This window comes from Hyperoodon ampullatus (assembly GCF_949752795.1).
Source record: "Hyperoodon ampullatus genome assembly, chromosome: 4".
Taxonomy (NCBI): domain Eukaryota; kingdom Metazoa; phylum Chordata; class Mammalia; order Artiodactyla; family Ziphiidae; genus Hyperoodon; species Hyperoodon ampullatus.
The window spans coordinates 118,298,355-118,325,181 of NC_136917.1; the positions used below are offsets into that span (position 1 = coordinate 118,298,355).

General features: G+C 45.2%; 1 long non-coding RNA gene across 2 annotated transcripts; it reads left to right on the top strand.

Annotated features, from left to right (window-relative positions):
• The first annotated feature begins 731 nt into the window (after positions 1-731).
• On the top strand, positions 732-23,820 carry LOC307051498. 2 transcript variants are annotated; one of them, XR_013810826.1, is made up of 4 exons: positions 732-798; positions 13,903-13,972; positions 18,097-18,159; positions 23,593-23,820. It is a non-coding gene; the product is annotated as an uncharacterized lncRNA (long non-coding RNA). The 2 variants fall into 2 exon arrangements; XR_013810827.1 differs by lacking the exon at positions 23,593-23,820 and having other exon boundaries at positions 18,097-19,065.
• Positions 23,821-26,827: the final 3,007 nt, after the last annotated feature.

Below are 26,827 nucleotides of genomic sequence, written 5' to 3' on the forward strand. Positions count from 1 at the left end.
CCAGCCAGGGAGCTAACTGTTAAATCTTGAAGGAAAGGCTCTTGCTAGCAAGACTACCTGCCTAGCGTGTATATCTTTAAATCCACTGTATATGTCATTGTTCAAATGTCTTTGGGAATTTAGAATCCAGATGCTTATGTTTCATGCATTGCCAAGATGTAACATTCCATAAGATTTGGAAAATAGAGCTTTATGAACTAAAATTAGAGTCAGCTACTCTGAAGTTGAACAGCATCTACCTTTTTTTTTCTTTCTGAATAGTGAGATATTTGCTGGTAATATACATATTGACATAAGAGAACAATGATGTCTAAAGGCTTATAGACACTCTCTGGGAACATCTAATTGATACTAAAAGGCTCTGTCAGGACTGTTTGGGAAAGAAAATTGATGGGTATCAAGGAGAGTTGCTTTCAGCTCTGGCCGAGAACACTTTGGGTTCCTTTTTCATTGTCCTTACCTCTCCCCCATCCCAAGACTCACCTATTGCTCAAGTATGCGGGGCTCTTGGACTGAAACAATAGCAGGTAAATATTTCAACACCAGCAAAATATTGACTGCTTCAGCATGATTTCTTTGTCTTCGTCACCCAAGTCTGAGTTTCAGCCCAGCAGTCTCTGAGAGATTTTTTTTTTTTAAGATAGGGAAGGGGGCCTTTCCAAAAGTGATGATTTTATTCTGCAACTTAAAAATAGGATCCTTCCTGAAATATTTTTTTTCTGGAATTCCAGAATGTGACCTGACACTCCAGATCATCACTGTCCCTTTCTGGAACTTAGACCGTATCTTGGAGGCTTGGTAAGTTACAGTCAACCCGTTCATTTCTAACCTGAACCAAATGTAAGCAGTCCCATGTGGAGGTGACCCAGGGAACATTTTTCCCCACATTTTGAGACTTGCTGTGTATATTCCTGACATGCACACAAATAAATGATGTAATTGATTGGGGATACTAAGCAAACCACTCATACGTAGCACCTGACTTTAGAATAACCTACCTGCTGACTCAAAGTGACTGGGCATAGAATCCTCCTAAAACCTCAAAGTGCTTGCTCCTGAATATATTAAATCTCTTTTACTTATCACATCACTTAAAGCACAGTGACAGCCTGGCACTTTTAATATTCTTTTTATGACATGTCATGTCTATCACAGGTCAAAAGGGGTCCCCCAAGCAAAGCAATAATATTGAGTGAAAACGTATATAAAGTCTCTCTATTAGAAAAGTTTGTTTTGGCCCCCAAACATCGGCTTTTATGGGTTCCTGTAAAATCATGACTATTTCTTAGCAGTAGGATTTTCCAAGTCTTGCAATGAAATTCTTAGTAATACTAGTTACTTTAAAATGAAGAATGAGAGACTTTGACCTCAGGAAAGATGGGTTGGCGTATTTTCCCTATTCATGCTACTAAATACAACTAAAACCCTGACATTATATATGAAACAAGCGTAGGAAGACTCTGAAAGACGGAAAGAAGAAGGCGGACCAGCCAGGGACACGAGGCCCCAAGGAACGATGCGGGGATGAGTTCCCTGGGTTTTCTTGTTGCCTCGTATATCCTACACTTGGAGCTGCAGAAGCTGACCCAAGAAATGCCAGTGACTGCAGACATAAAAAGCCCCAACAGAAGCCTGCCCTTTTTAGCCAGAGCACTAGGAAGAGTGCAGCCCAGCAAAGCAGAAAACTTAAATAAGAACCACTCTATTCCAGCCACATACTACAGGAAAAATTATGGCCTTACCCTACCCATGCCAGCAAAGGCCTAGACCCGCACCCTCACAAGGCTGTAATGAGGCACTGCACCCCGCTACCATGATGGAGTTAGCGAAGACCAAATAGGGAGCCAGGACTTTTATCCCCGCCAGTTGGTAGTGAGGCCCACTGCCACCCCTGTAATTTTAGTGGAGCCCACATGGGGGGCCTAGATTTTTTTCTCTCGCCCAACAGTGATGAGGTATCCCTCCTCTTCCCCACTGAGGTGCTGTCAGAGGAGGCCCGGTGGAGAGTCAGGCCTGGCAATTTCAAAATTGCCAGTGGTGACGAGGCCACCCCTACCTCAGTGTCAGTGGAGACAGCATAGGGACCAGAACTACTACTCCAACAGAGCAGCAAAGAGGAGCCCCCTACCTTGGATACCAACTGGGCAATCTGGATTCTACCTCTACCTGTAAGTAACAAGGTGATGTACCCCACCTACTTCAACCGCTGGAGTGGTGTTCAAAAAGAAACCTGGGGGGAACCAGACCAGAAGGTTTAAATAAGGCTCAGTCTCATAATATAATAGGAAAATGTCTAGGTTTCTATTGAAAATCACTTATACAAGAGCTAAGAAGATCTCAAACTGAATGAAGAAAAACAATAGACTCTAACACTGATATGACAGAGATGTTAGAATTATCTGATAATGATTTTGAAACAGCCATGATGAAAATATTTCAGTGATAGATATTTGAGATTAATTTACCAAAATCTCATACCTAATGACACACCAAGTTCCAAAGCCAGGTCTAACTAAGCTCTTTCTACCACAGCATGGTGATGCCCAAGTCTCCTTAGATTCATGGTTCATGGATCACTTTGCATTTTAGCATACAAGTTCTGTACTGCTTTGTCAGATCTACACCTAAGTATTTTTTAATACTCAAGAACTCCTGTTGCTGTTCTCTGTATGCTTCTTTTTCATAGCAACCTGTTCTTGTTTTATGGTCACAATAACTTCTCAAGTTTCTCAAAGCATGTGACTATGCAGTTATAAAGGTTCTCCTTTATGTCTTGTATTATATATGTTCCTTCTGTTGTAGATAATTCTGTTTGTTCTTTTTGGGTCCTCTTTTGTGGTGTTGATTTTCCCCAAATGTCCGTTGATTCTTGATGAGTCTTCCATATTTAAGGGTGGAAGGACTAGGTTAGTAATATGGGAGGATGGTGTGAATCTTTTTTGCTGTTGAGTAGGTTTGCTGAGAGCTCTTGGTGACCATTTTTTTTCTTTGAAATCTTCATTGGTTTATATTAGTGTATAGAATTGAAAAGTGAGACTCGCCTGTCTCTATGATTTTGGCGATTCATCTACTATCCATAAATTTTCAAAGATTACCAGCAACCCCACCTGCAAATTGCAAACTGAAGTAAGGGAGACGTCAGGAATAAGGAAAGAATATTTTTAAAGGATAACAAGCAAGAGGATATGCTTACGAAGAGGTGGTAGGTGTAGAACCTTGTCTCAGGTATACGAGTTCTTTATTTCTGTTGATGATTATGGGAACACAATGCCTCCCAGCCACAGGTGAGCTGTTCATAAATATTTATTGAGCTGAATTACTTTTCCCTAATTCTTCCCTTCCATTAAATAAGAAATTATTAAGAGCATTCACAAGTACTTTGAAATGTTTTTAAGTGAAAGATTATTTGGACCTGTTTAGTGTGCGTGTCATCTGGGAGGGCGATTGCCCCACGCCAGGCACTGTTCTAAGAATTTTACGTATTTATGTTATTCAATTATGATCACAGCCCTGCGAGGCAGTGTAGCAGTTGCTGTTGGCTGTCTGTCCATGTCTACTCTCACTCTCCTCTATGCCACAGACTGTTACTGCAAGCACCTGAAATTCTCTGCCGAAATAACCTTTTATTTTTTCCTGGCTGCCGGAGCACACTCACCCCACGTGCAAGACACTGGGGTGCTGAGAGTTAAGACCCTCAGAAACATCCCTCAGAATGACAGAGGGGGGACTTGGTGATAATACCCCAGCTTCCTTAACCCTCAGCCGGGGGTATCTGGGGTACATTGTGCACACTCTCCTGGAGTCCCTCATGCAAAGGAGTCCCAGTTGCTCACAGGTAACCCCTTATCAGCTGCCTCCCCTTCCCTGTTTCACTTCTCTACCCACACCAGGGTGTCCCAGGAGCACCTTCCAAATAAACTCCTTACTCTCAAATCCCTGTCTCAGAGCTTCTGGAGGCACCCAAACTAAGGATACTGGGTAAAATTACTGTCCCCATTTTGCAAATGAAGAAACTGAGGCATTGAGAGGCTGGTTACTAGAACATGGATAGAAAGTTAGTAAGTGGCAGAGTCGGGCTCCCAAGTCCAAGTTTTAACCACCACCTTATGATGCCCTAATGCCTCCGAGCGCTGACGGGGCGCTAGGCACCTTGATAAGTGCTTCATCCAACCTCTTGTACAGGTGATAAAACAAGCTCAGATAGGTTATGTAACAAATCCAAGGTCACAAGTAGTAAGTGTCAGAGTGAGGGTTTAAGCTCAGGTCAGTGCTCTTAACCATCCTGCCATGCTGCCCCCTTGGCAGCCTTCAATGTTTACCTGCTTTTTCAACTAGATGGCTCTCAGGTGGAGGTAAGCAGGGTCCAGGGCTCTCACTAGCATGTCCAAGGGGACATGAATTATAGTCCTCAAATGGGCTGCATCCCTTGTCCTAAGTCTTTGTGCTGGGTTTTTTTTTTTTTTTTTTTTTTTTTTTTTTTTGGTGTGAGTTTCATGAGTCTGCCTGTCAGCCTGGATCAGAGTCTCCAGGCTGTTTTCTTTCTTCAAGTAATACCTTCTAGTACTTACTTGCCTCTGCTCAGGAATGGTTCTGGATGCTGGTCTTACCCCTGAGGAATGATGGAGAGAGACCAGGGGTGGGTAAGGTAAGGCTGTCAGTAATGACTGAGCCTTTTCTCTGTGCTAGGAGCTTTGCATAAGTTATATCATTTAATCCTCTTAGAAATTCCTTAATGTAATTGCTCCTTTTCCCATTTTAAAAACCAGGAAACGAGGTTAAGAGAGGCTACGTAACTTGCCCAAGGAATTCATCCAAGGTTAAATAATTCAAAACCCAAGTCTCTTGGACTCTAAAGCAGTTCTCTCTTCACTGAGCCAGGTGAGGGGCTGGCAAGTCAAGGATAGGTAGGAAGCTGCCAGCAACTTCCAGGGCACGTCTGTCCAGCATCTGCTGAGAGGTGCCAGACTGTTTCTGATTATGATGGTTCCAGTGTAAGATCCCTGCTTAAATCCCAGTTGGCTGGTATTAACACTCATTGTAGGGGCAGATCTGTCATTCAAATCTTAAGCACACACACACACACAAAGTCTTAAGCACATTCCCTTCCCATCTATGAGCATTCTCCAAGTGTTGGGCTCTGTGCTGACCATTACAAGATGGGGCTGAGAGAACAAGGAAAGATCTGATTCCTACTTGGGAGGACCCTAATGCCTGGGTTGGAAAAATGGACCACATGCAGATGAGGCAGCTAAACACACACGTGACACTTGTATATAAACTACTTCTCGTGAGGGGACTGGGAAACAGTTGGGTTGGTTGGTGTGAATTTGAAGCCCCTTTCTGTACACTCATACCCAGTTTGGGATCCCATCGCTTGAACAAGACAGGAAAAATTGGAAAGGAACCAGAATAAATGTACAATATGAATTGCTCCATGACACAAATTATGAGAAATTTATTTTTCTAAAGCAAAATAAATCAGGTACACATACCCACTCTTCCAGATGTTGAGAATCCTGGGGCCAGATGTTGGGGTTCTGTATCTTACCTATGTAAGAACCCTTGGGCCTGTGGGGCAACAGGGTCTGTCCTCATCTGTCAGTCACCACTGTCTGTTTGAAGGATGCTGTCTCCCCTAGCGTCTTCTTCCCTCCATGCCAGACGTGGCCTCAGGGACCATCATGGAGAGTCGTGAGTCACAGAGGTCAGTGTCCACCTCCTCAGGCACTGGACATCCTGATTCTGCTACCTCGGTGTTCCTGTGTGTGGGTGGGTTCAGGCCTCTGTCCCTCCTGGAATGCTATTTATACAGACCCCTTCCAAATCTTGGGAGACTATCCTGGGATTGGGGTGGGGGTCTCTTCTCTTAACCTCAAGCTCACAGCCCCTGTTCCCTCCCTACTGTTAGGCCACCAGCCAAATTCCCTCCCTGGGCCTTCGTCTTTGAACTCTGAGGCCTAGCTATGGGTGATCTTCCAGACAGATTCTTTGAACCACCCTACACAAAACAAAACAAAACTCGAAGAAGTTGTTTATCACCTCCCTCCATTACATACACACATATACGCACAGACACACAGGCACAGGCACAGTCACAGACACACACACACACACAATGAGTAAACAAACCAAGTCTTTTGGAAATGAAAAGCTATTCCCCTCTCCCCATGTATAAAGGGATTTTACACACCAGCATATTGTAGTGGCTAAGAGCATAACTGTTTCAATTTATGTCTCAGCTATGTCACTTATTAGCTGACTAACCTTGGGCAAATGGCATAACCTCTTTGTTTTCTGATGTGCAGACTAGGGGTAATAATTACATCACAGGGTGTTGAGTTACTACTAATAAAGCATTTGTTTAGCACAGTGCTTAACAAGCACCCTTAGAGCAGAAGCGCCCCACCTTGTTCCAGCTCTTTCGAGCGTCGCAGAGCCCTCTCCTGAGCTCTAGGCAAAGATGGAGGGAGTGCTTCTGAGCATCAGGATGTTTTAAAAGAAAACCCATCTATTATGGGCTGAATTGTGCCTCACCTCCGAATTCACATGTTGAGGTCCTAACTTCCAGTACTTCAGAATGTGACTGTATTTGGTAAGAGGGCCTTTAAGAAAGTGACTAAGTTAAAATGAAGCCATGAGGGTGAGCCCTCATCCCATATGATATCCTTATAAGAAGAGCAGATTAAGACAAACAGGGAGACACCAGGGATATGCAGGAACAGAGGGACAACCTTATGAAGAGGCAGCAAGAGGGCAGCCATTTGTAAGCCAAGGAGAGAGGCCTGGAACAGATCATTCCCTCATGGCCCTCAGAGGAAACCAACCCTGCCGGCACCTTGATCTTGGACTTCTAGCCTCCAGAACTGGGAGAAAATACATTTCTGTTGTTTAATCTACCCAGTCTGTGGTATTTTGCTATGGCAGCCCTAGCTGACTAATATACCATCTCAGAGATACTAGTGCCAATGTCTCTAAAGTGCATCATTGCCAGTCCTTGAACCTCACTCAGGGAGAAGGACACCCGTTGGCTTCAGGAGCTGAGAATTTGTGATGCACAGCATAAACCATTCTTCTGTTTCCATACATTCACCTCCCATGGCGCCCACAAGTTGGACATTTTAAAAGGACACCAAAACAGCAGACTTGGGGTCAGAAATTCCCAGAAGGCACTAACAGAAAGGATTTAGTGCTGCCCACCTCAGGAGGCAAAATAATGCTTCTGGAAGTTGAATCAAAGGTTTACTCATTGGTGAGGATATGGAACTGTATGGAGGGGCTCTCTTCCTCATCCCATGATTTTAAAAAAGCATTTAAGCACTACATAAGCCCTGTGCCTACGGCTTTTCAAGGGTCTACAAAATGTTTCAGAATGAAAAATTAAATTGATTTCAAGATAATTTCTTATAAAATGGCCAGGTGAAATTAAAAACTGAAATTACAACCCAGTTATAAAATGCCTTTCAAAAGGTTTTCAATTGCATTTATATTTAAAATAGGCTGCTGAAGTATTTTGATATAGTTGATATCATGGGAGTGGTAGCAGTAAAAGTTAGTATGCCTTTGGACCTGTGAAGGACTTAAACTGGTTCTGCTTTCTCTCCACCCTCACCCTCAAGCTCATACCAGGCCGGTGTGGGTTTAGGAGATGACAGTAACAGGGGGACTGGGTCTGTGATGTGGGAATGGGAGCTGGGGAGAGGCTGAGGCTCCCAGTGATAGAAAGACATGCCGTATAAGAAGGTGGTCAGGAGTCCAGCTTAAACCTGGGTTCAAACCTGAATTCTGCCCCTGTGTGACCCTGGGCAACTTATCAAACCTCTCTGAACTTCTTCGGTGTTATCACCTGCACGAAGCGGGTAACAATGCTTACCTCATCAAATTTTCATGAGAATTAAGTGAGAGGAAGAATATAAGGTGCTTAGCTACGCACCTGGGGAATAGGAAGTGCTTGATGAATGCTATTGTAGCTGTTGTAATTGTAATTGCCTTCCTCAGAGTCTCACAAAGGAAGGAGGGAGGAGTCTTCATCACTAAGGCTTTTGCTCAGCTTGAGCCACAGAGGAAATAGTAAGTGGCTTTTGACTGGATGTTGTTCCCACAGTTGAGAAAAAACAGCAGTGCAGAGAGGTTATGTGGCTCGCCGGAGCACAGGTCCCTGTCGAGGACTCTGGGAGGAGGTAGGACCCTGCCTGGGGTGGGGAGCCTAGGCAGAGTGGGCAGGCAGGGCTCCAGAACACCCCTCCACACAGGAGCCGCTGCGCAAGGCCCCAGGGGGCTGATGGGCCGGTTCCCAGGATCCTGCGGGCCCAGGCGCCTCTTCTGCGGCTCCAGGGCAGAGGGAGCAGAAATTGCCAGCTGGCATCCTAGGAATGTGAACCGCTTTGCAAAGATGTTAAAGTTTGCTGGCGATAGGGGACTGATTATATCTACTCTGCCAGGAGCAGACAGGCACAAGACAAAATCCCCGAGAGCCTCAGTCCTCTCACATAGGGTAGTGTCCCAAGCAAAACTAAGTCCAGGACAAAAAGGACACAGGCTGTGAATTCACAAACTTGCAGCCAGGGAACCCTTCTGCAGGTCACTTTAGTTTCAGCAGGGGTTGAAAGGAGTTAGGAAGGTTGAAAGTAGCTTCATAGAGTAAAAAGAGGAAATATTTAGAGTCTCTGGTAAATGTTCTGTTGAGCTGGGAGTTTGGGAGCCGGAGACTTTCTAATTGATCTCTGGGTACGTGTGGAAGTCCTTCATCAGCTGCCAAGTGGCAAGGGAGCAGTTTGGGGACATTTCAAAAGAAGATTGTCTCTTGTTTGGGGTGGAAGATACTTTGAGGCTGGCCACTTCCTGGAACAAGGGGGTGGTGTGTGGTTGATGGGGTGATTTTTGCTGTCAAACTGTCATCATGGCCCCTATGGGGGAGTAGGGAGGCTGCGATCAAGGTAGTTTCTCAGTGGACCAGAAGGCCCCTGGCTGGGTTCTAGGCCCAGCTGGTCCCTGAATGGGTCGTTTCCCTGGACCTGTTTGTTATGTGTACACTGAAGGGTGCGACCACCCAAGAACGTCAAGTCAAATGGCTGACCTTTGGGCCAAATCCAACCTGCGATTGTGTTTTCTTTGGCCTACAAATGATCATTAAGGTTTTTACTTTGCATGCCATTAGGAAGGGTGTGCCTTCTCCAGTCCACAGCCCCTCTGCTCTCTGCTGTGTTATACCTCCCAAGTGCCCGCCTGCAGGTAACCTCTGTCCCTGTAGGCATCGGGCCTGTGCCCCTGACCTAGATGACTTCTAGTGCCTTCCTGGTGCTGGCTGTCTCTGCACCACCCTCCACAAGTATTTGACACTCCTGCTTCCTGAGTCAATTATCCCTTTCAGAAGGGAGAAATGATATAATTAACTACCTGAGAGAAAGTGAACAGAGCAACAAGCTATAACTACCGAGACCCACAGTGGAGGCTGAGGCCCGGGGCCTCATTTGACCTCACCCAGCTAACAGTGGTCTGATGCTTCCCTGGTTGGAAGAGATCAGCCAGGCCAAGCCCAGTTCATGCTTAGAGCCACAGCCTTCACAGAGCAGGACAAGAAGAGGCCTCAGCCAGCCCCCAGGCTCCACCCCTCCCCATCAAGTAGCCAGGATCAGAATCAACACCCCAGAAGGGCAAATCCTTTCCTCATGCACTGTGCCCAGGAAACAGTTACTCTGCCCCTAATTTGGGGCCTGAACACTGGTGTGTCGTTGGATCCTTGCATCCCAGCCTCAAACCACGGACCAGATAAATCAAGTTGAACTGACTTCAAAGCAAACACTGAGCAGAGCCATCTGTGATTCATTCCTGAGCGGGCCCTTTTCTAGTTATGTAACCAGAGAGATCCAGACAGAAAGACACAGCTTGGAAGAACTTTTTTTTTTTAAACCCAAAACTTTACAGTATTGGGATAATTATGGCTTCCATAGTGTTGATTACTTTAAGCTGTCAGTAATTTGAGTCTTGGAGTCAGTGACCAACTTTTTGTAATTGCATTCTATCTTCCCACTTCCATCCCTAGGTAAAGAAAAGAGAATCCTGAGTTCACAGGGCTCCCTTCAGAGCCCCTCACCCTGGGCACTTTGTTGTCAGGATGCTGCAATGGATGCAAAGGATCTCCCTCCAGGCATCCTTCTGGGCTCTTCACACACTTGCTGCCCAATCCACAGTCTTATTAGAGAATACCTGTTAGTCCCCTACCTGAAAAGAAGGGTGAAGCTTAAGTTGGCTTAGGCTTTTGATGTGAATCATTCACAAATCACCCAAAATGTATATTGTGGTTTATGGATAAAGACAAATACTAGAGACTTTAAGAAACTATATTTTCCATACATTTGCAATTTAAAAACTTTTTTCTGATTATAAAACTAATATCTATCAATAAAACAAACCAATGAAACAGAAACAGACTCACAGATATAGAGAACAAACTAGCAGTTACCAGTGAGGAGAAGGGTGGAGGGAGGAGCGAGATAGGGGAAGAAGATTAAAAGGTACAAACTACTAGATCTAAAATAAATAAGACCTAAGGATGTAATGAACAGCACAGGGAATACATCCAATATTTTGTAATAACTTTAAATGGGGTATAATCTATAAAAATATTGAATGACTATGTTGTATACCTGAAACTAGTATAACATTGTAAATCAGCTACACTTCAATAAAAAAACTAGGCATATTAAAATATACCTATTAATGTAAAAATTCTAAAAAGTATAAAGAAAAAATATTTATTCCATGTCCTTGCCTGGGAGGATTATTCAAACGATAAGTGATACTAATATTTCAGCACATTTCCCTCCAGTCTTTGTTTCATCTATGTTTATATTTCTAGAGTTGAAACTATATTACATTTGTAATCTTGTATCCTGAACTTCTACTTAAATATGTGCCCACATAATAAAAAAAACCTTCATAATCTATAAATAGCAACATTACTTCCGATGAAATGGATGTACCATAATCTAAAAAAACAAACCAAAAAATCCTCTATTATAGGACAAAGGTTGTGTCCAATGATTTACTACTGTAAATGCTGCAGTGAACATCTTTAGCTATTAATTTCTATCTGCATTTCTATTTGCTTTCATAGCATCTATTCCTAGAAGTGTAATCAACTCAGCATTAAAGTGTATGTAAATTTTTGAATATTCTTAATACATTTCACAAAGATTGAACCACCTTTTCACCATTAAGTATGAGTATTTTTTTTAAACCTTACTATTTTGATAAGTAAAAAATGTAGTCTCATATTTGCATTAATTTAGCCTTCTTTGGTTACCAGTTAAAATAGTTATTTTTTTCAAATCTTTCTTAGTCATTTTCATTTTATCCCTTCTTAGAGTAGACATTATGCAAGTCCATGGACTGAAGCTAGGGATGGTTGTGAGATTCCTGGTGCAGAGGTGCTCCCACCTCAATGCAGACCATCCTAAGGCAAGAGCAGCGAGGTCTGAGAAGAAGGTTAATTGAGCCAGGATATCCAGAGGAGGAATAAGTCAGGGGTGGTTTCCATTCCTGGTTATACTGGTTATCTATTTCTGTGTGACAAATTGCCCTCAAAACTTCATGGCTTAAAACAACAAATGGTTGTTATCTCAGTTTCTGTGGGTCAGAAACTCGAGGGCAGTTTAGCTGGTGCTTTGGGGTTTCTCCTGTAGTTGCAGTCAAGACACTGACTGGGGCTGGAGGAGCTGCTCCCAAGGTGGCTCATTCACATGGTTGTTGGCTGGGGGCCTCAGCTCCTTACACGTGGGCGTCTCCACAGAGTGTCCTCACAGCATGAGGACAGCCTTCCCCAGAACAAATGATCAGAGAGAGAGATTAAAATGGAAGCCACTGTCCCTATTATAACCTAATTGTGAAAGTGATATACTGTTACTTCTGCCATGTTCTATTGGTCATAGAGACTCACACTGTTACAGTGTGGAAGGGAAAGATACAAGAGTGAGAAGACCAGGAGGTAAGGATTATTGGAGGCCATCTTGAAAGCTGGCTACCACCCTGGCTGTGGGTTTTCACCAGTTCCTTTTCTGAAGAGAGGAGAGAATTAGTAGCAGATAGTAGAAAACTTCTCTATGATTTTCACAATTTGCTTAATCATATATAGTTAACAATATATAGTTAACCATATATAGTTCTGTTCTCATCATAAGGCTGGTGTCAGCCCATTTGTGTTGTCTCCATAACATCTGTAATTAAAAGACCCTTTGCTTACAGTTACAGTTAGAAGGAACCAGGGCCAGGAGCTCAGCTCCTGTTACATCAAGCACTGAACAAGCCACTTCCTCTCTGCTGGGGAGTGAGTGGACAGTACAATAGTCACACTATGGTCACCTTGATGTGTGTAATTGTCCGTGTGACTAGCTATAGCTATAGAAATAGCTCAGAGACTGTCAACCTGCAGTTTGGCAAACTCAACAAGGACGGGCAGGGAGACACGGGGCCCAGGCTGCGCTGCCTCTTCCCAGCACGGAGCCCCTCCGTCTCCCCACAGGCTGCTCTCCCACCCTCAGCCCAGCCCCACCAGTGCTGAGAAATGGCCTTGGTTTGCCTTGGAGAGGTTCACTTTCAGTCCCCAGCAAACGCCTCTTTGTCCTCCAGGCTGCCAGTTCATTTCAGCTGCCAGGGCTCAAAAATTTCTTGCCCAAGGTTGAGAATCAGGCAGAGGTGTTCCCACTTGGGACTGCATAAATATCCACACAGTCTACAGTGGGCCAAGCAAGGTCAGCGGGCAGCTGTAAATGCCTCCCTGACAAAGCCAGCAAGCTAGCCAGAGCCAAGCCTCGATCAGTCCTCCGTGCCGGGCAGCTGGGTGCCCACGAGAGACCTGGAGGACAGGTTGGCTCGGCTGGCAGCCTCCGGGGAGGGACTGAGGCTCAGCTTCTTCTCATAACCGGTCAGGCATGCAGGAGGGAGATGACATTAAGAAACAGCCTCCCAGATATCTTCCTTATGCCAGGGTTTGCTTTTACTCCTCAGAGGAAGCTACTGGGGCCTCAGCAGTGATTAACTAATGCTGACCCCAGGGTTCCGGGAGTTTAGACTCTACACAATCAAGGATTTAAGTGTGTGCATGTGTGTGCACACACACGCGCAAGTGTGCTTTTCCCCTCTTGTCATGAAAACACACGAAACAAGAAAATCCTGGAGGCATTTATCTTTTTTCTCTAAAACATTATGCTTGAATATTCCCATTCCAGAATACCATCTAAGCCAGGCAGCAGTTTCTCTGCAGTGTGTGAGAACAGGCTTGCTTCCTGCCGAGGAATGTTTTTTCTTGTGGCTGGTGGTCTGACTTAGGCATAACTTGGTGGTACGAGGAGGATTCCTCACCCCCTCGCTAGACATTAAAGAACTACAGCTACACTGTATTACATGTCAACGATCCTCAAAGGAAACAACAGAAAGACAAAATATATTCTAGTCTAAACTCAAAGATAAAAATATCTTTTGCCTTCCATGAAATTATAGAAAAATGTATGTAATAAAGCCCTATTAGCAAATATATTTGGTTTAATTAAATTTTAGAATTTAGTGTATTGTGTCCCCAAGGAACTTTTGCCATCAGATGCTGTAGCCAGGAACTAAAATGTGTGTTCCCAAAGGTTCCAGAGGTCAGTGACAAGCATTCACAGTGACATGCTGAGTAGCCCTTCCCTGATGTATTTCCCACACCCAACTCAGTAACTGTTTGTTGGATGGGTTAATGAATGAAAGAGATCCTTTTCTTTGAAGGCTGGCCTGGACTGTGTTCTGTCACATGAACTTAAAGAAATCCCACTAAGAAAAAAGCAAACTGAAAAGCAGTATGTATAGTATGATACCCTTTTTTTGGCTTAAAATTAAAAAGAAAACACCTCTATATATTTTTCTCTATAGAAAAATCACTGAAAGATTACACCTGGCACCGTTTATGCTGTTTATCTCTGAAGACGGAAACTGACTTTAGGTAAGAAGACTATCACATTTTTTGTAATTTCTGCCTTTCTGCATTGTCCAACCTGGTAGAGCGAGTTTGTATCACCTTTTTTTTTTTTGGTTAAAAAAATAAGAATTCTTTGGGCTTCCCTGCTGGCGCAATGGTTGAGTGTCCGCCTGCCGATGCAGGAGATGCGGGTTCATGCCCCAGTCCCGGAGGATCCCACGTGCCGCGGAGCGGCTGGGCCCGTGAGCCATGGCCGCTGAGCCTGCGCGTCCGGAGCCTGTGCTCCACAACGGGAGAGGCCGCAACAGTGAGAGGCCCGTGTACCGCAAAAAAAAAATAAAATAAAAAAATAAGAATTCTTTAAAGACCTCACTTACAGTGTTCAAAGCACTCTACTATTAGTCATTCTGTGGGAAAGAATTTTAATTTTTTATTCAAAGAGAAACCAAAGTCTAGGAAGGTTCATCAGTTCTGAAGGTCATGATAATTTTCTAACTTTTCATTAAATGATTTGAACCACCAGGCCAGTGGTAAGAAAAAAAGAATGCTATAAAAAGTTAGTAGAATATTGAGAACTACATTAGGTTCAATATTCATTTATTCAACAGGAACTTATTGCATGGTATTCTTACTTTATAGGTTTGTAAGTACAACAGGAACTGTGGCACAAAGGGTAGTATCATGGAAAGAAGTCAGGGTTCTAGGTGGATTTTTTTTAAGTCACCTAAAGTTTCTGTCAGAATTAGAACCTCAGACTATGGTATTTCTTTTGTCAAGGTTGGTTATTATAGCCTGTTCTTCACCTCAATGCTTTATTTCTCTTCCTTATCATGTAGCATGCCCATTTAACATGATGTGGTCATGTGATGTTTTTCCTATAAATTTATCATAATTGCAATTTTAGATATATAACAATCTATACACTCAAAGAAAATAAACCTTCTAATGAGGACTCAAGCTAACCACCTTAGGGAATTGCTCTTTTTGATTGTATTTTAAGGCCATTAAAATATTTGTTTAGTGATTTATTCATCCTGGAGACAGATGTAAGGATCGGTCTATTTTTCACGTTACACTGGAGTTTTCTTTTAAAATATTCTCCTTGGCCTTGTGGTGAAATGTGCATTATGATACTTCCTCACAGTGACACATGCAAAAGCGTTATTCATCAAACATTATTTTCAAGCATACTTCTCATTATTCTTTCAAGTATATAAACATAAGGAAGCCCTGTACTCTTCCCGCAATATAAAAAGAATCAAAGATGTAGTACAATTTCTGACCCACATGGACTGCATTTTAAGGACAGGGTCACCATATTTCACATGAAGTTCTCTCTTGTTCTTTTTCCTCCCTCCCCCTCACCAAATACATAACTGTACTTGGTCTGATGCTAAATCAAGGTAAATGAGACGTGACCTATTAAAAAGGAAATGAATAATTTGAAAGGGGGGAAAATTGCATTCCTGTCTAGAAGTATGGACATCATGGCTTGAATGTATAGGTTTATTCCACCACTTCACTAGATGATTTTGCTTTTTGGGTGGCATGTCTTCCATCATCCAAATTACCTCATGAAATCAGCAAAGTAAGTCAAACCACGTTTTGATGCTCTCTACTTTCTATTTTTTTCATGGTTCTTTTTAATGGGTTCTTTTTAGTTAATGGATGTACGTATAGCAGACCTATCTTTGAGGGGTCTGTGGGAATAGTTCTTATTAAACTCCCTAAAACTTGATCCACAACAGGAATTAAATGATCTGTGTGAGCAGGCACACAGGTCAATGTTTCACAGGCAAAACTCTTAATAGAATCCCTCATGTCTTCTAAGTACCAGTTGAGCCAGCCTTGCCCCTCCTTGCAGAATGTGGAGGAGGAGGTGAGGTTGGGGACCCATTCTCAGGAAGTCACTCAGCTCCTTCATGTCCTGGGGGCCAGCCTGGGTGGCACAAGAGTCATCCAAGGAGGCCAGGTCTACACAAACAGTGAAAAGGGTCAGAGGGTAGAGATTCTTTGGCTGCAGGAGGAACAGAACGTTGTCTGGGTACCTCTATTAAATGCCATGAGCGACGTGGCTTTGATCAGGCAACTCACAGAAAAACCACTGAGGCAGCCAGTTCCCTAGTCTCTGTGTCCCTTGTCACTGTCTTAAGAATTGCCGTGTCCTGGTCTTTGCACAGCTTTTTGCTTTATTTTTCTCTTTTTATTTATAACAAGGAGGGAGGGGAGAAAAAGAGTGTTTTTTTTTAAATTTATTTATTTATTTTTGGCTGTATTGGGTCTTTGTTGCTGTGAGCGGGCTTTCTCTAGTTGCGGTGAGTGGGGGCTACTCTTCGTTGCAGTGCACGGGCTTCTCGTTGCAGTGGCTTCTCTTGTTGCAGAACACGGGCTCTAGGCGCACGGGCTTCAGTAGTTGTGGCTCACGGGCTTCAGCAGTTGTGGCTCGCGGACTTCAGAACGCAGGCTCAGTAGTTGTGGCACACGGGCTTAGGTGCTCCGCGGCATGTGGGATCTTCCCAGACCAGGGCTTGAACCCGTGTCCCCTGCATTGGCAGGCAGATTCTTAACCACTGCGCCACCAGAGAAGTCCCTGACAAAGAGTTTTGATACATTATAATCATCCGTGTTTTCTCCTTATGGAGTGAATATTTCCTCTTATTTCTAGCTGGTCAAGGCCAGTATTGAGAGTAATAAGAAATAAATCTCCCTTACTGTGATTAAAGCAACCATTAGAAAACAGACTTTGCTGATGGACTTTTTTAATATTAGTTTTGGTTTAAAGCAATGGGGTTTTGGGGGGAGGAAAGCCCTCTCCAATACACTGCTGCAGGAGGAATGCAGCAGGGGCCCACGAGAGCTGCTATTAAGTGAGTGCTCCTCTCAATAAGGGAGTCCTTAGGGCTCTTACTTCTAAGTTATTTAAAGAGTTACACGCACGAAATCAAGAAAAGAGATGTGTTTGCAAGTGTCTTTACAAAACCTAACGATGAAAAGCCTGAGTTGCCTGTGACAGACAAAAGCAAGGTGCGGGGAACCATAGTATAACTTCAGACCATAGCATAAAGTGTTGGGAAAGTCGGTTCTCTTAGAAAAGGCATTCAGTTATACTGAAGTATTGTGAAACAGTGATACTTTAGCCTTGATGTATAAATGTTCCTAAATCTTTCAGAAATTGAGGAAGAACATATCAAGAGCCCGACATTTATAGAATTATCAAACAGTGTCAAGTCACAGCCAGAGAGCACTTCTAAAACAGAGTCCACAAATGTGAAGTGTCACGTAACCATTTCATGTTAACAACGATCATCATTGTGATCATGACTAAAATGGCCTACCTGTGCTTTCTGCTCACATAGAGATATTTGCCTTGCAAGTATGTCAGTTGCTAAGTTCTGAAATATATAGGCCTGAACTACATTTGGGTTTGCACTCTCTCTCCCTCTCTCTCTCTCTCTCTTCATGTTTCAAAATAACATAACAGCTTTTGGAGCTATTTTTAACAGCCCCAAACTGGAAACAACTCAAATATCCAGCGCTAGGTGAGTGGATAAGCAAATTGTGGTACATCCATATGATGGAATCCTACTCAGCAATAGAAAAGAACAAACTACTGTATACAGCAACATGAACGGATCTCAGAAATGTTATACTGAGGGGAAAAAAAAGATACAAAAGAGTACATGCTGCATGATTCAATTTATACGAAATTCTAGAAAAAGCAGAACTAATCCGTAATGACAGAGGGCAGATCAGTGGTTTCCTGGGGCTGAGGTGGGAAATTGCCAGCAAAGGAGCACAAAGGAACTTTTTGGGTGATGGAAATGTTCTGTATCATGACAGTGGTGATGGTTATAATGGTGTATACATTTATCAAAACTCATCAAAATGTACACTTAAAATGGGAGCATTTTATTGTATGTGAATTTATCTCAGTGAAGTTGGTCTTAAAACAAGAGCTGAAAACAGCATCAACAACAAAAACTTGGCCCAGGAGTATTTATTTGGATCATGGAAAGTGTCTGTGATCTGAGAGGAAGCACACCAAACTGTTAGTTTTGGTTCCTCCCAGGGAGTAGGAATTGGGAAGAGAGATGAGAGAGATGTATTTTGTTTTGTTTTATTTACTTTGTGCCCTTTCTTACAAGTAGGTATTACTTTTGTACTAAGAAGAAGAAGAAAGAAAAAAAGATAAAGTCCCGGATAAGAAAATGGTATGCTGAGAGAGACCACCCCTTGCTCCTAATGTGCTTACCCTTCTGGTATGGGTGTAGCTATGTGTGTGGTTATTGTGTGGTTAAATCAACAACAGGCTACAGGCTTGCAAGGGGGCAAGTCTCTGTAAGACCCCCTGTGTGGAGGCTGAGGGCCCATAATCTGTGTTGGGATGTGTTCATGGGGGCACAGCTTCCCCAAGCAGAGAATAATAGGGGGCCAGCCACATAGCCACGGGGATGGCTGGAGGAGGGTTACGCCAGCCCCACAGGGACAAGAGTGTAAAAATCTTAGGATAAGGGCCTTGGGGCTTCCTAAAGAGCTTCCCTGATTTTGCAGAGATTCTGTGTTCCTGCCTCCCAACCCCCGAGGTTTTTAGTATTTCTTTAAAAAAAAAAAAAAAAAAAAAGTTGGCCCATCTCAGCTGGGTTAAGGGGAATAAGAAAACCTTTTGTATTGTTTCATTTGTTTTGTCACTGAGTTTCAGAGAGAAGGAGAGCTGGGTGTCCTTGATGGCCAGACTTGGTGGTGACTGAAGGCATAAAAATGAGGAGTAAGAGCCCAGGCTGTTTGAACAGACATCCCTCACCCCCCAGCAGTTCTTCCAGGATTTTCTGTGAAAATTTGGGGACGGGAGGTGGAGATAGAAGTGCTTGGTTATAATAACATATACCCAATAGAAAACAACTATTTAAAGATTAGCTGCACTGTGATACACCTTTCCACATGGCAAGAAGCGAGTTTGGTTGGCCCCTGTTTGCCAGGGTGATTTACAGAAGCCTTTGAACACCGATGCTTGTGGCCCTGTGAAGACCGGTGACTAACTGACCTGTCTGTGTATGGTCCACTTCGGAAACAGAAACTTCCCCGGTGGCATGGGAAAGAAAACACCAACCTAATCCTGAAAGAGTAACTTTAAACCAAAGCCCAACCGAGAAAGAGAGCGGGAGAGAGACTGCCAGCCGAGCCAGGCCAGAAATAAAAGTCCCATTGTCCCGGCTGAGGCCAGCTCCAGGCGCAGACTCCCACCCTGCTTGGCTTGCTCTGCACGCTGACACTTCTGGTACCCCAAGAGAGTGCATTCCAGAGGCGGGCAGCCTTCACACAAAACTGCAGCTGGAGGAGAAATCATGCTGGAGGCACGAGGGTGTCGGGTACGGGGAAGTTATGACACGGGAAATCATTAACCACTGATGGAACCAACCTCAAACCTGCCAAAAAAACAGGGATGATGAATCTGGGAGGGTTGAGTCCATGAGAGGAGAGCAAGGGGTGGGTTAAGAATAGGGGAGGTGAGAAAGGGGAACTGTCCTGGCTCAGCTAGAGCAGAGGATGAGGACCCTGCTCCAGGAAGGAGTCCAGGTCCTAGAAAGTTTTAGTGGTCATCAGGGCCCTGGCAGCTCAGGCAGCAGCTCACTCTTGGGGGCAGGGACATCTGGGCCCATCTGCTTAATAAAGATACATCGTAGGGGTAAAAAGCCCCAAGATAAAACATTTAAAATAAAAGAGTGGATAGACCATCAACAGAAAGCAAAGTGGAAAGAGATGGGATGGAAGTCAGGAGCCACTGATTTTAGTCTTGTGACCCCAACAAGTCACCTGCCAGTTCTGGGCTGGACATCAGAGTGAAGTGGCTGGGCCCCGCCTCTGCCATCCCTTCTCCATCTGGTGTTCTGAGATCCTCAGAGTATGTCTCCTGGGTCCAAAGAAGAGGTTGTCCTTACCTGCCTTTTTCCCTCTTGTCATCGCATTCTCAGGACTGCCCTCTAGAATCTCCAAGGTCTCCCCCAGCTGGGAAATCGCCCCATTCTCTGACTGAAACCTGTTCACACCAGAAGTCTCAACCCCTCAAACTGGACGAAGGTGGAGAAGGGAGCTTGGAGGGCCTAAGGGTTCTGAATGTTGGGGAGGGAAGATGCTGCTGCCATGGTGACAAGGGCCCACGAAGAGGAGTCTGGGCGTGATGAAGACATGCTTAGAAGACTAGAGCTTCACATCCTGGGTCCTCCTTCCTTACCTTCAACTTGAAGAGGAAAAATGGAAGCTAGTCTCAGAATTTAAGAGCAGTCTGAAAATGTGTCCTTCATTATAAATGGGCTGCACTCCCAGAAGACTTAGTCATGTAGGTGCAGTTCTGAAGTGCCTTGGCTCACATTCAAGCCTGAGGTTTAGCCTCAGCTTTGGCTTTAACTAGTTCAGTAGACTTGGTAGAATCAGGATGCCTCTCTGGGCCTCAGTTTCCTCATCTGGAAAGCAAGGGGCTGTCATCCTCTCCAAGTTGAGCCCTGAGGAGGTCCAGAAGAAATACAAACACTTATTCAAGGTGAATGATCAATCCATGGGTGGCTCCGTCTCCCTAGCTAAATGTGGTCCAAGCCAAGCAGTGCCTGATGAGGAACTAAGAATCCAGGCCCAGGAGGACAGAGAGAAAGGGCAGATGCCCAAAATATTATTGCCCATGTCCCCCCACCCCAACCCACCCTGCAGCCTCTAATTATTAAAAACAAAAAAGTGAGAGGCTGGGTGACATGATCTCTGACAGTCCTTGTAGACATTGGCTGATGCTATGAGCAAAAGCCATCTTTAGTGCACCCTCTCTGCCATCATCTCCTATTTTTCCATCCTTGTCAGCCTGTAGAGGTAGAACGGGTGGGAATGTGAGCTCATGGCAGCGACATTTAGCCAGTGCCCTTGGTAGAGCCGTCTAGAACGCACATTAGGGCAGTCTTTTGCCCTGATGCATGCCCTTTCTCAGCAGCACAGACAGGCAGAGCGGAGGGCAGGGCTGGCTTCATGGATGTGCAATCTTGGAAGGGTCCGTCACTTGGTTTAATGCTCTGCTGTCACCATTTTGAAATTTTTAATAATTTTTTAACAAGGGTCCCCTGCATTTGCATTTTGCCCTGGGTCCCACAAATTATGGAGCTAGTCCCAGCAGGGGGCCTTGCCAGTGGGCAGCTTCCTGGACCAGGAATTAGTGGGGACTGATCTAGGTAGGGCACCCTTGCCATAGGTGTCAGCTCCATGGACTGAGGGGCAAGAGATCCACGGGGTATGTGGACACTGCTGAATATATGGGTGTACAAGCACATAACAGTGAAAATACACTTGTAGCTCTTAGGTAGGGAGGGTTTTTTTTTTTTTTTTTTTTTGCAGTACGCGGGCCTCTCCCGTTGCGGAGCACAGGCTCCAGACGCACAGGCTCAGCGGCCATGGCTCACGGGCCCAGCCTCTCCACAGCATGTGGGATCTTCCCGGACCGGGGGATGAACCCATGTCCCCTGCATCGGCAGGCGGACTCTCAACCACTGTGCCATCAGAGAAGCCCAATAGGGAGGGTTTTAACTCTTAGGTAGGGAGGCCCAGGGCCATTGGGTGACCTACCTTTTCCAAAGAGAACCCAGTACAAAAGAATGCATATACCCAATGTGAGTAGATACACACGTGTGTGTGTATAAATATATGTATATATTTATTTATATACGCACGTACACAAATGCACACACAGAAAAACCTTAAAGTGGTTAGAGACCTTGAGCAATTTAAGATCAATAGTGAATCAAATGTGCATGTGCTTTGCACTGAGCAAATTTTCTTAACTCATTCAAAGATTCTAGTAAGACATTTAGACTTTGAAAACTTTACAGAGGTGACTTTTAAACAGAATATGATGGAGGAATCTGGGCATAAACCTGGGTCAGGACTGTCACCTGGGCAGGAGGGAGTTTACATGTTCATTACTGTTATTATCTTTCAAAGGAGATGTGCACATGCACTGTTTGGATATTCACAGACTCTTGAGAATAAGAACTTACTTGTACTCATCTTTGTGTCTTTACCGTGTGCCAGCAGAGAATCTGGTAAATTAATATTTGCTTAATGAATGAATACTCATTTCTAAGTGGACAGGATTTTTTTTCTTAAACCTGTAACACATTTAGTTAAGGTGGCTGAATATATATTTAGCTATGTAAATATATCATGGATTAGTAGAACATTGGATGACAAAAGGCCATTATCTAGTCCATCCCTCTCATTTTATAGATTAGAAAACTGAGGCTCAAAGAGTCTAAATAAATTATCTGAGGTCACCTCCCTAATCTGTACCAGAACTAAGCGCTTCTGCCATCTAACCCAAGTGAATTCTTCCACTAACCCACCCTGCCTTAAGAATCAGGAAGCATAAATAAGGAGTCAGGCGTTTACTCACCACTTCTATATAGTTTTCCTAACCCTTCATTATGGAAAAGAAGAACCTAAACGTTTTAACTGTCACCTGCAAAAGGACTTCACAATCTGCTACAGTTGCTCTTTGGCAAGCCCCTGGGAGAGACAATTTGAGATCTGATGCAAAATGAGGAGGAAAGGTCTAATAAAAGCTTTTTATTTGCAGATTGGAATTAAGTGCTCTGTGCCAGGCTGTTGGCTTTCTCCTGACTTCAGGCTTGCTGCTTTAATGCTTCAGCGAGCAGAAAATTGGAGAGTAAGAGCGTCAATCACTCGGTCCTGCCAAATGGCACCCCCTCAAACCTAAGCGAAATGTAATATTTTGCTTGCTCAGAACAACTCCAAATCCACCTCAGCTGCCTCCATACCGCGGGTTTTGAGGAAGCTGCAATACAGTTATTTTGTGTTACCAGAGCATCTACCCCTTTGTATGATTCCTTAAAGCTGCATTTCTAAATAGGATTGTCCAGGTCACAGGTGGCCAATCAGATGCAGCCCCTAAGCCCCAAACTGCTGGGCAGTACTGACATCAGAGCGCTGCTTTCAGGGAGGGTGGAGCAGTGACCAGACAGCATTAAGGCTTAGCCAGGAAATTAGTGAGTTGCAAATTGCACGGCGGTGGCTTCAGGGCAAGAGGAAAATTGCAGGCCATTGCCTGGAGAGAAACAGCGGGGTGGTATTTTGGGGCCTGGCGCCACGGGGCCACTGGGCATGCTCATCATCGCCTTAAAACACCAGCGCGCGGGCTTCCCTGGTGGCGCAGTGGTTGAGGGTCCGCCTGCCGCTGCAGGGAACACGGGTTCGTGCCCCGGTCCGTGAGAATCCCACATGCTGCGGAGCGGCTGGGCCTGTGAGCCATGGCTGCTGAGCCTGCGCGTCCGGAGTCTGTGCTCCGCAACGGAACAGGCCACCACAGTGAGAGGCCCGCGAACCGCAAAAAAAAAAAACAAAATTAAACAAAACAAAACAAAAAAACCACCGGCGCGCGCATGCGTGCACACACACGCACGCACAACCACAGCAACATTTTCTTGAAGTACAATGTATAAACAGAAAAGTACACAATCATAAAGTTCAATGAACGTTTATAACCCTAACTGGCAACCTGCACCCTGATCAAGAAAGAGAACATCCCCTCCGGTCCCATCCAGTCACCCGACTCCACGGGGCACTGCTATTCTGATTCGGCCCCGTCTTTTCCATAGAAGCCAAGTGGCAACCGAAGAGGAGACAGCCTGGTGGAGACTGTCCAGATTCCTCCCACAACTCCGTTGCTGCAGGCCCAGCCTGGCAGCCTGCTGGGTCCTAGCTAGCCCGGCAGGGCCTGTGGACCTTGACAGGGCCCGACTGGGAGAGGAGGCGTGGGCAGCACCTGGAGGAGAGGAGGCCTGAAGACAAGAGCGGGCAGCGGAGGTGGAGAGACAAGCCCGCGGGCCGCCATGCCTGCCCAAGGCCAGAGAAGGTAAGGTTCCAGTCTCCTCACTGAGTCCAGGCTGTTGGTTCTACTTGACAGCATCGGCTGTTCACAGAGGGATTCTTCTGTTTCTTTTTTGGTGTTTTTGTGGGTTTTCTCTCCTTGTCGGCTCTCTGAGCTGCTTTATAGTGGTCAACCGTTTTGAGGGAGGGGTAGAGGCTGTCTTGCTCCACCGGCTTCCTGTCAGGCAGCAGAGTCAGGCCTCCATGGCTTGGCAGCTTCCACTCTGATTCTTGTGGCCTGGAGTCATGGCTGGTTTTGCTTAGTTTGCCACCTGGCTGCAGTGGACTGTTTCACCCCAAGTTAGATGCTGTTTCTGAGGAGAAGTGAGCATGTTTTAAACAGGTTTCATGTTCTGCTCCGAGTTTTTGGTTTGGCTTCCCTCTGGCGTAGAGCTCCCTGGGTGCTGGAGTACATGTTGGTACCCGTGAGGTGGAATCCATTTCGACGTGGGCATCAAGGTTAACAGCCAGATTCTCTTTATGCTTTCAGTGGACTGGGAAAGAGATGCTTACATTCTCAGGGGAGGAGATCTGTCCAAGGTCTGTCCCAGTCACAACTGCATCCTTGGCTTGGGGAAAAGAGTTCCCTTGCCTCTTTGGGTTTGCCTTGGTATACTTCTCCACGCCCTGGCCTCAGCAGGTTTCTCTTTTTGCTAAGGCCACTGCAGATGTCAAGTCCAATGAAGGCTTTTTAGTCCTAATCTTAAATCATCCCCGTGGCAGCAATGACGCCATTGACCTCTCTGTCCACCAAGACATTCTCTTCTCCCTCGGCTGCCGGGAGCTCATGTCTTCAGAGCTTTCTCCTGCATCTCAAGTTCCTCCAATTCAGTCTTTCGTTGTCTCTTCTTCTTCCACTTCTCTCCTTGGTGGTGTGCTTTCCTGAGGTTCCGTCCCCCACTCTCTGACTCTGCACCCTTTTGCCAGGCGATCATATGCACACACATGGCTTCAGCCTTACATCCAGATCGCCAGCCAGACTTGTTTACTATATTTTAAAGCTCTAGGCTTGCCACTGACCCCTTCATGGATCCTCTATGAGCATCTACAGCAGTTGCTTTCAACTCTGTGTGCACATTAGAATCATGGCAGCTTTAAAAATACATACTGTTGGGACTTCACTGGTGGTGCAGTGGTTAAGAATCCTCCTGCCAATGCAGGGGACAAGGGTTCGATACCTGGTCCAGGAAGATCCCACATGCCGTGGAGCAACTAAGCCCGTGTGCCACAACTACTGAGCCTGCGCTCTAGATCCCGTGAGCCACAACTACTGAGCCCATGTGCCACAACTACTGAAGCCCGTGTGCCTAGAGCCCATGCTCCACAACAAGACAAGCCACCGCAAGGAGAAGCCTGCGCACTGCAATGAAGAGTAGACCCTGATCTCTGCAACTAGAGAAAGCCCACGTGCAGCAACGAAGACCCAATGCAGCCAAAATATATGTATATATATATATATATATATATATATATATGAGCTTTAACCACCTGAACTACTACTGATTCAGTTGATCTGAATCGGACCTGGACGTCATTATTTTTAAATCTCCCCAGGGAATTCAAATGAGCAGTCAGAAATTAGGACTCTGAGGCACAAGGCACTTAAAGGTAGACAGCTGGAGTGCTCTGGACAGAAACCCCTTTGCATTCCTACACTAGGCCCTCCTCCAGGAAAATAAATCACAACTCTGGCCCTAGATTTTTCAAACCTCTGTGTAGGCATTAACTGATGAATCCATGGCCCCATTGGGAATCAAAATTGATCCTCGGGCTAGACGTGAAAAAACTGAGGCTGAGAGAAAAGACTGATTCAGAAGACTAGTTCTCCACCCCTTTCCCAGCACAAAACCTCCTCTGACCCTGCTTGAATTCCAGGGCTGGTTTAGGGTGTTTTTAGGGCCTCAAGCTCAGTTGTTTTCCATTCAGTCTCGTGCCTCCCACTTGTCCCAATGCCCTGAGGTTCTCTGACTGTAGAATGACCAAGGAGACATGAACAGAGGGGCTGACAGGAGATGTATTTCTAGGAGCAGTATTAGAAGCCACTAGAGGAGTCAGACTAACCCTGAGCCTCATTCAGTTTCTCTAACTATCAAATTGGAGGCAATTCCTACTTTCAGAGACGTGTGAAAAGCAAGCAAGAGATAAATGAAGATGCTAAAATATTATCATTTATATTCTAATTTAATCCAGAATTGAGTTTGTTCACACAGGGCCTTAAATAACTATCAAGTGTGTGCTCAGGAAACAACTTTAGAGATAACCCCATCCAACCGCTTTCACAGGCCAGGAAACTGAGGCCCAGCAGTTAAGAGGCTTGCCCAAGATAACACTCCTAGCCGCATATCAGGTTTCCTAGTTCAATGTGCATTTCACTCCAGACTTCCCTAGGGATCTATGCCACACCCATGTGGCTGGGCCTGACCTTCACATATCACCTTTCCAAACAGAGCACCCTACCTGGGGCCCAGGGCCATTTGGTGACCTACCTTTTCCAAAGAGAACCAAAGCTGTTCTTATCCCCTTCTCCCCATCCTGCTTCCCTCTCTACTTAAGACCCTGAATGTAGGTGGTCTGAGGTTCTCTGCCTAAAGCTTCAAAATGTCCATGGTCTTCCTACCTCTGCCTGCTGTCACCTTAGGGCATCTCCCTAGTGGGGTAAAATTTGGGGGTGGAGGGAGTTGTTAAAACTAGAAGAGACTTGGCCAGAGAGGGTACCTGTTCTCTAGCACCAGAGAAACCTCTGTTTGACCCTGGGCTGACCTTGGACAAAATATGAATCCTCTTTTTTTTTGCGGTACGTGGGCCTCTCACTGCTGCGGCCTCTCCCGTTGCGGAGCACAGGCTCCGAACGCGCAGGCCCAGCGGCCATGGCTCACGGGCCCAGCCGCTCCGCGGCATATGGGATCCTCCCAGACCGGGGCACGAACCCGTATCCCCTGCATCGGCAGGCGGACTCTCAACCAC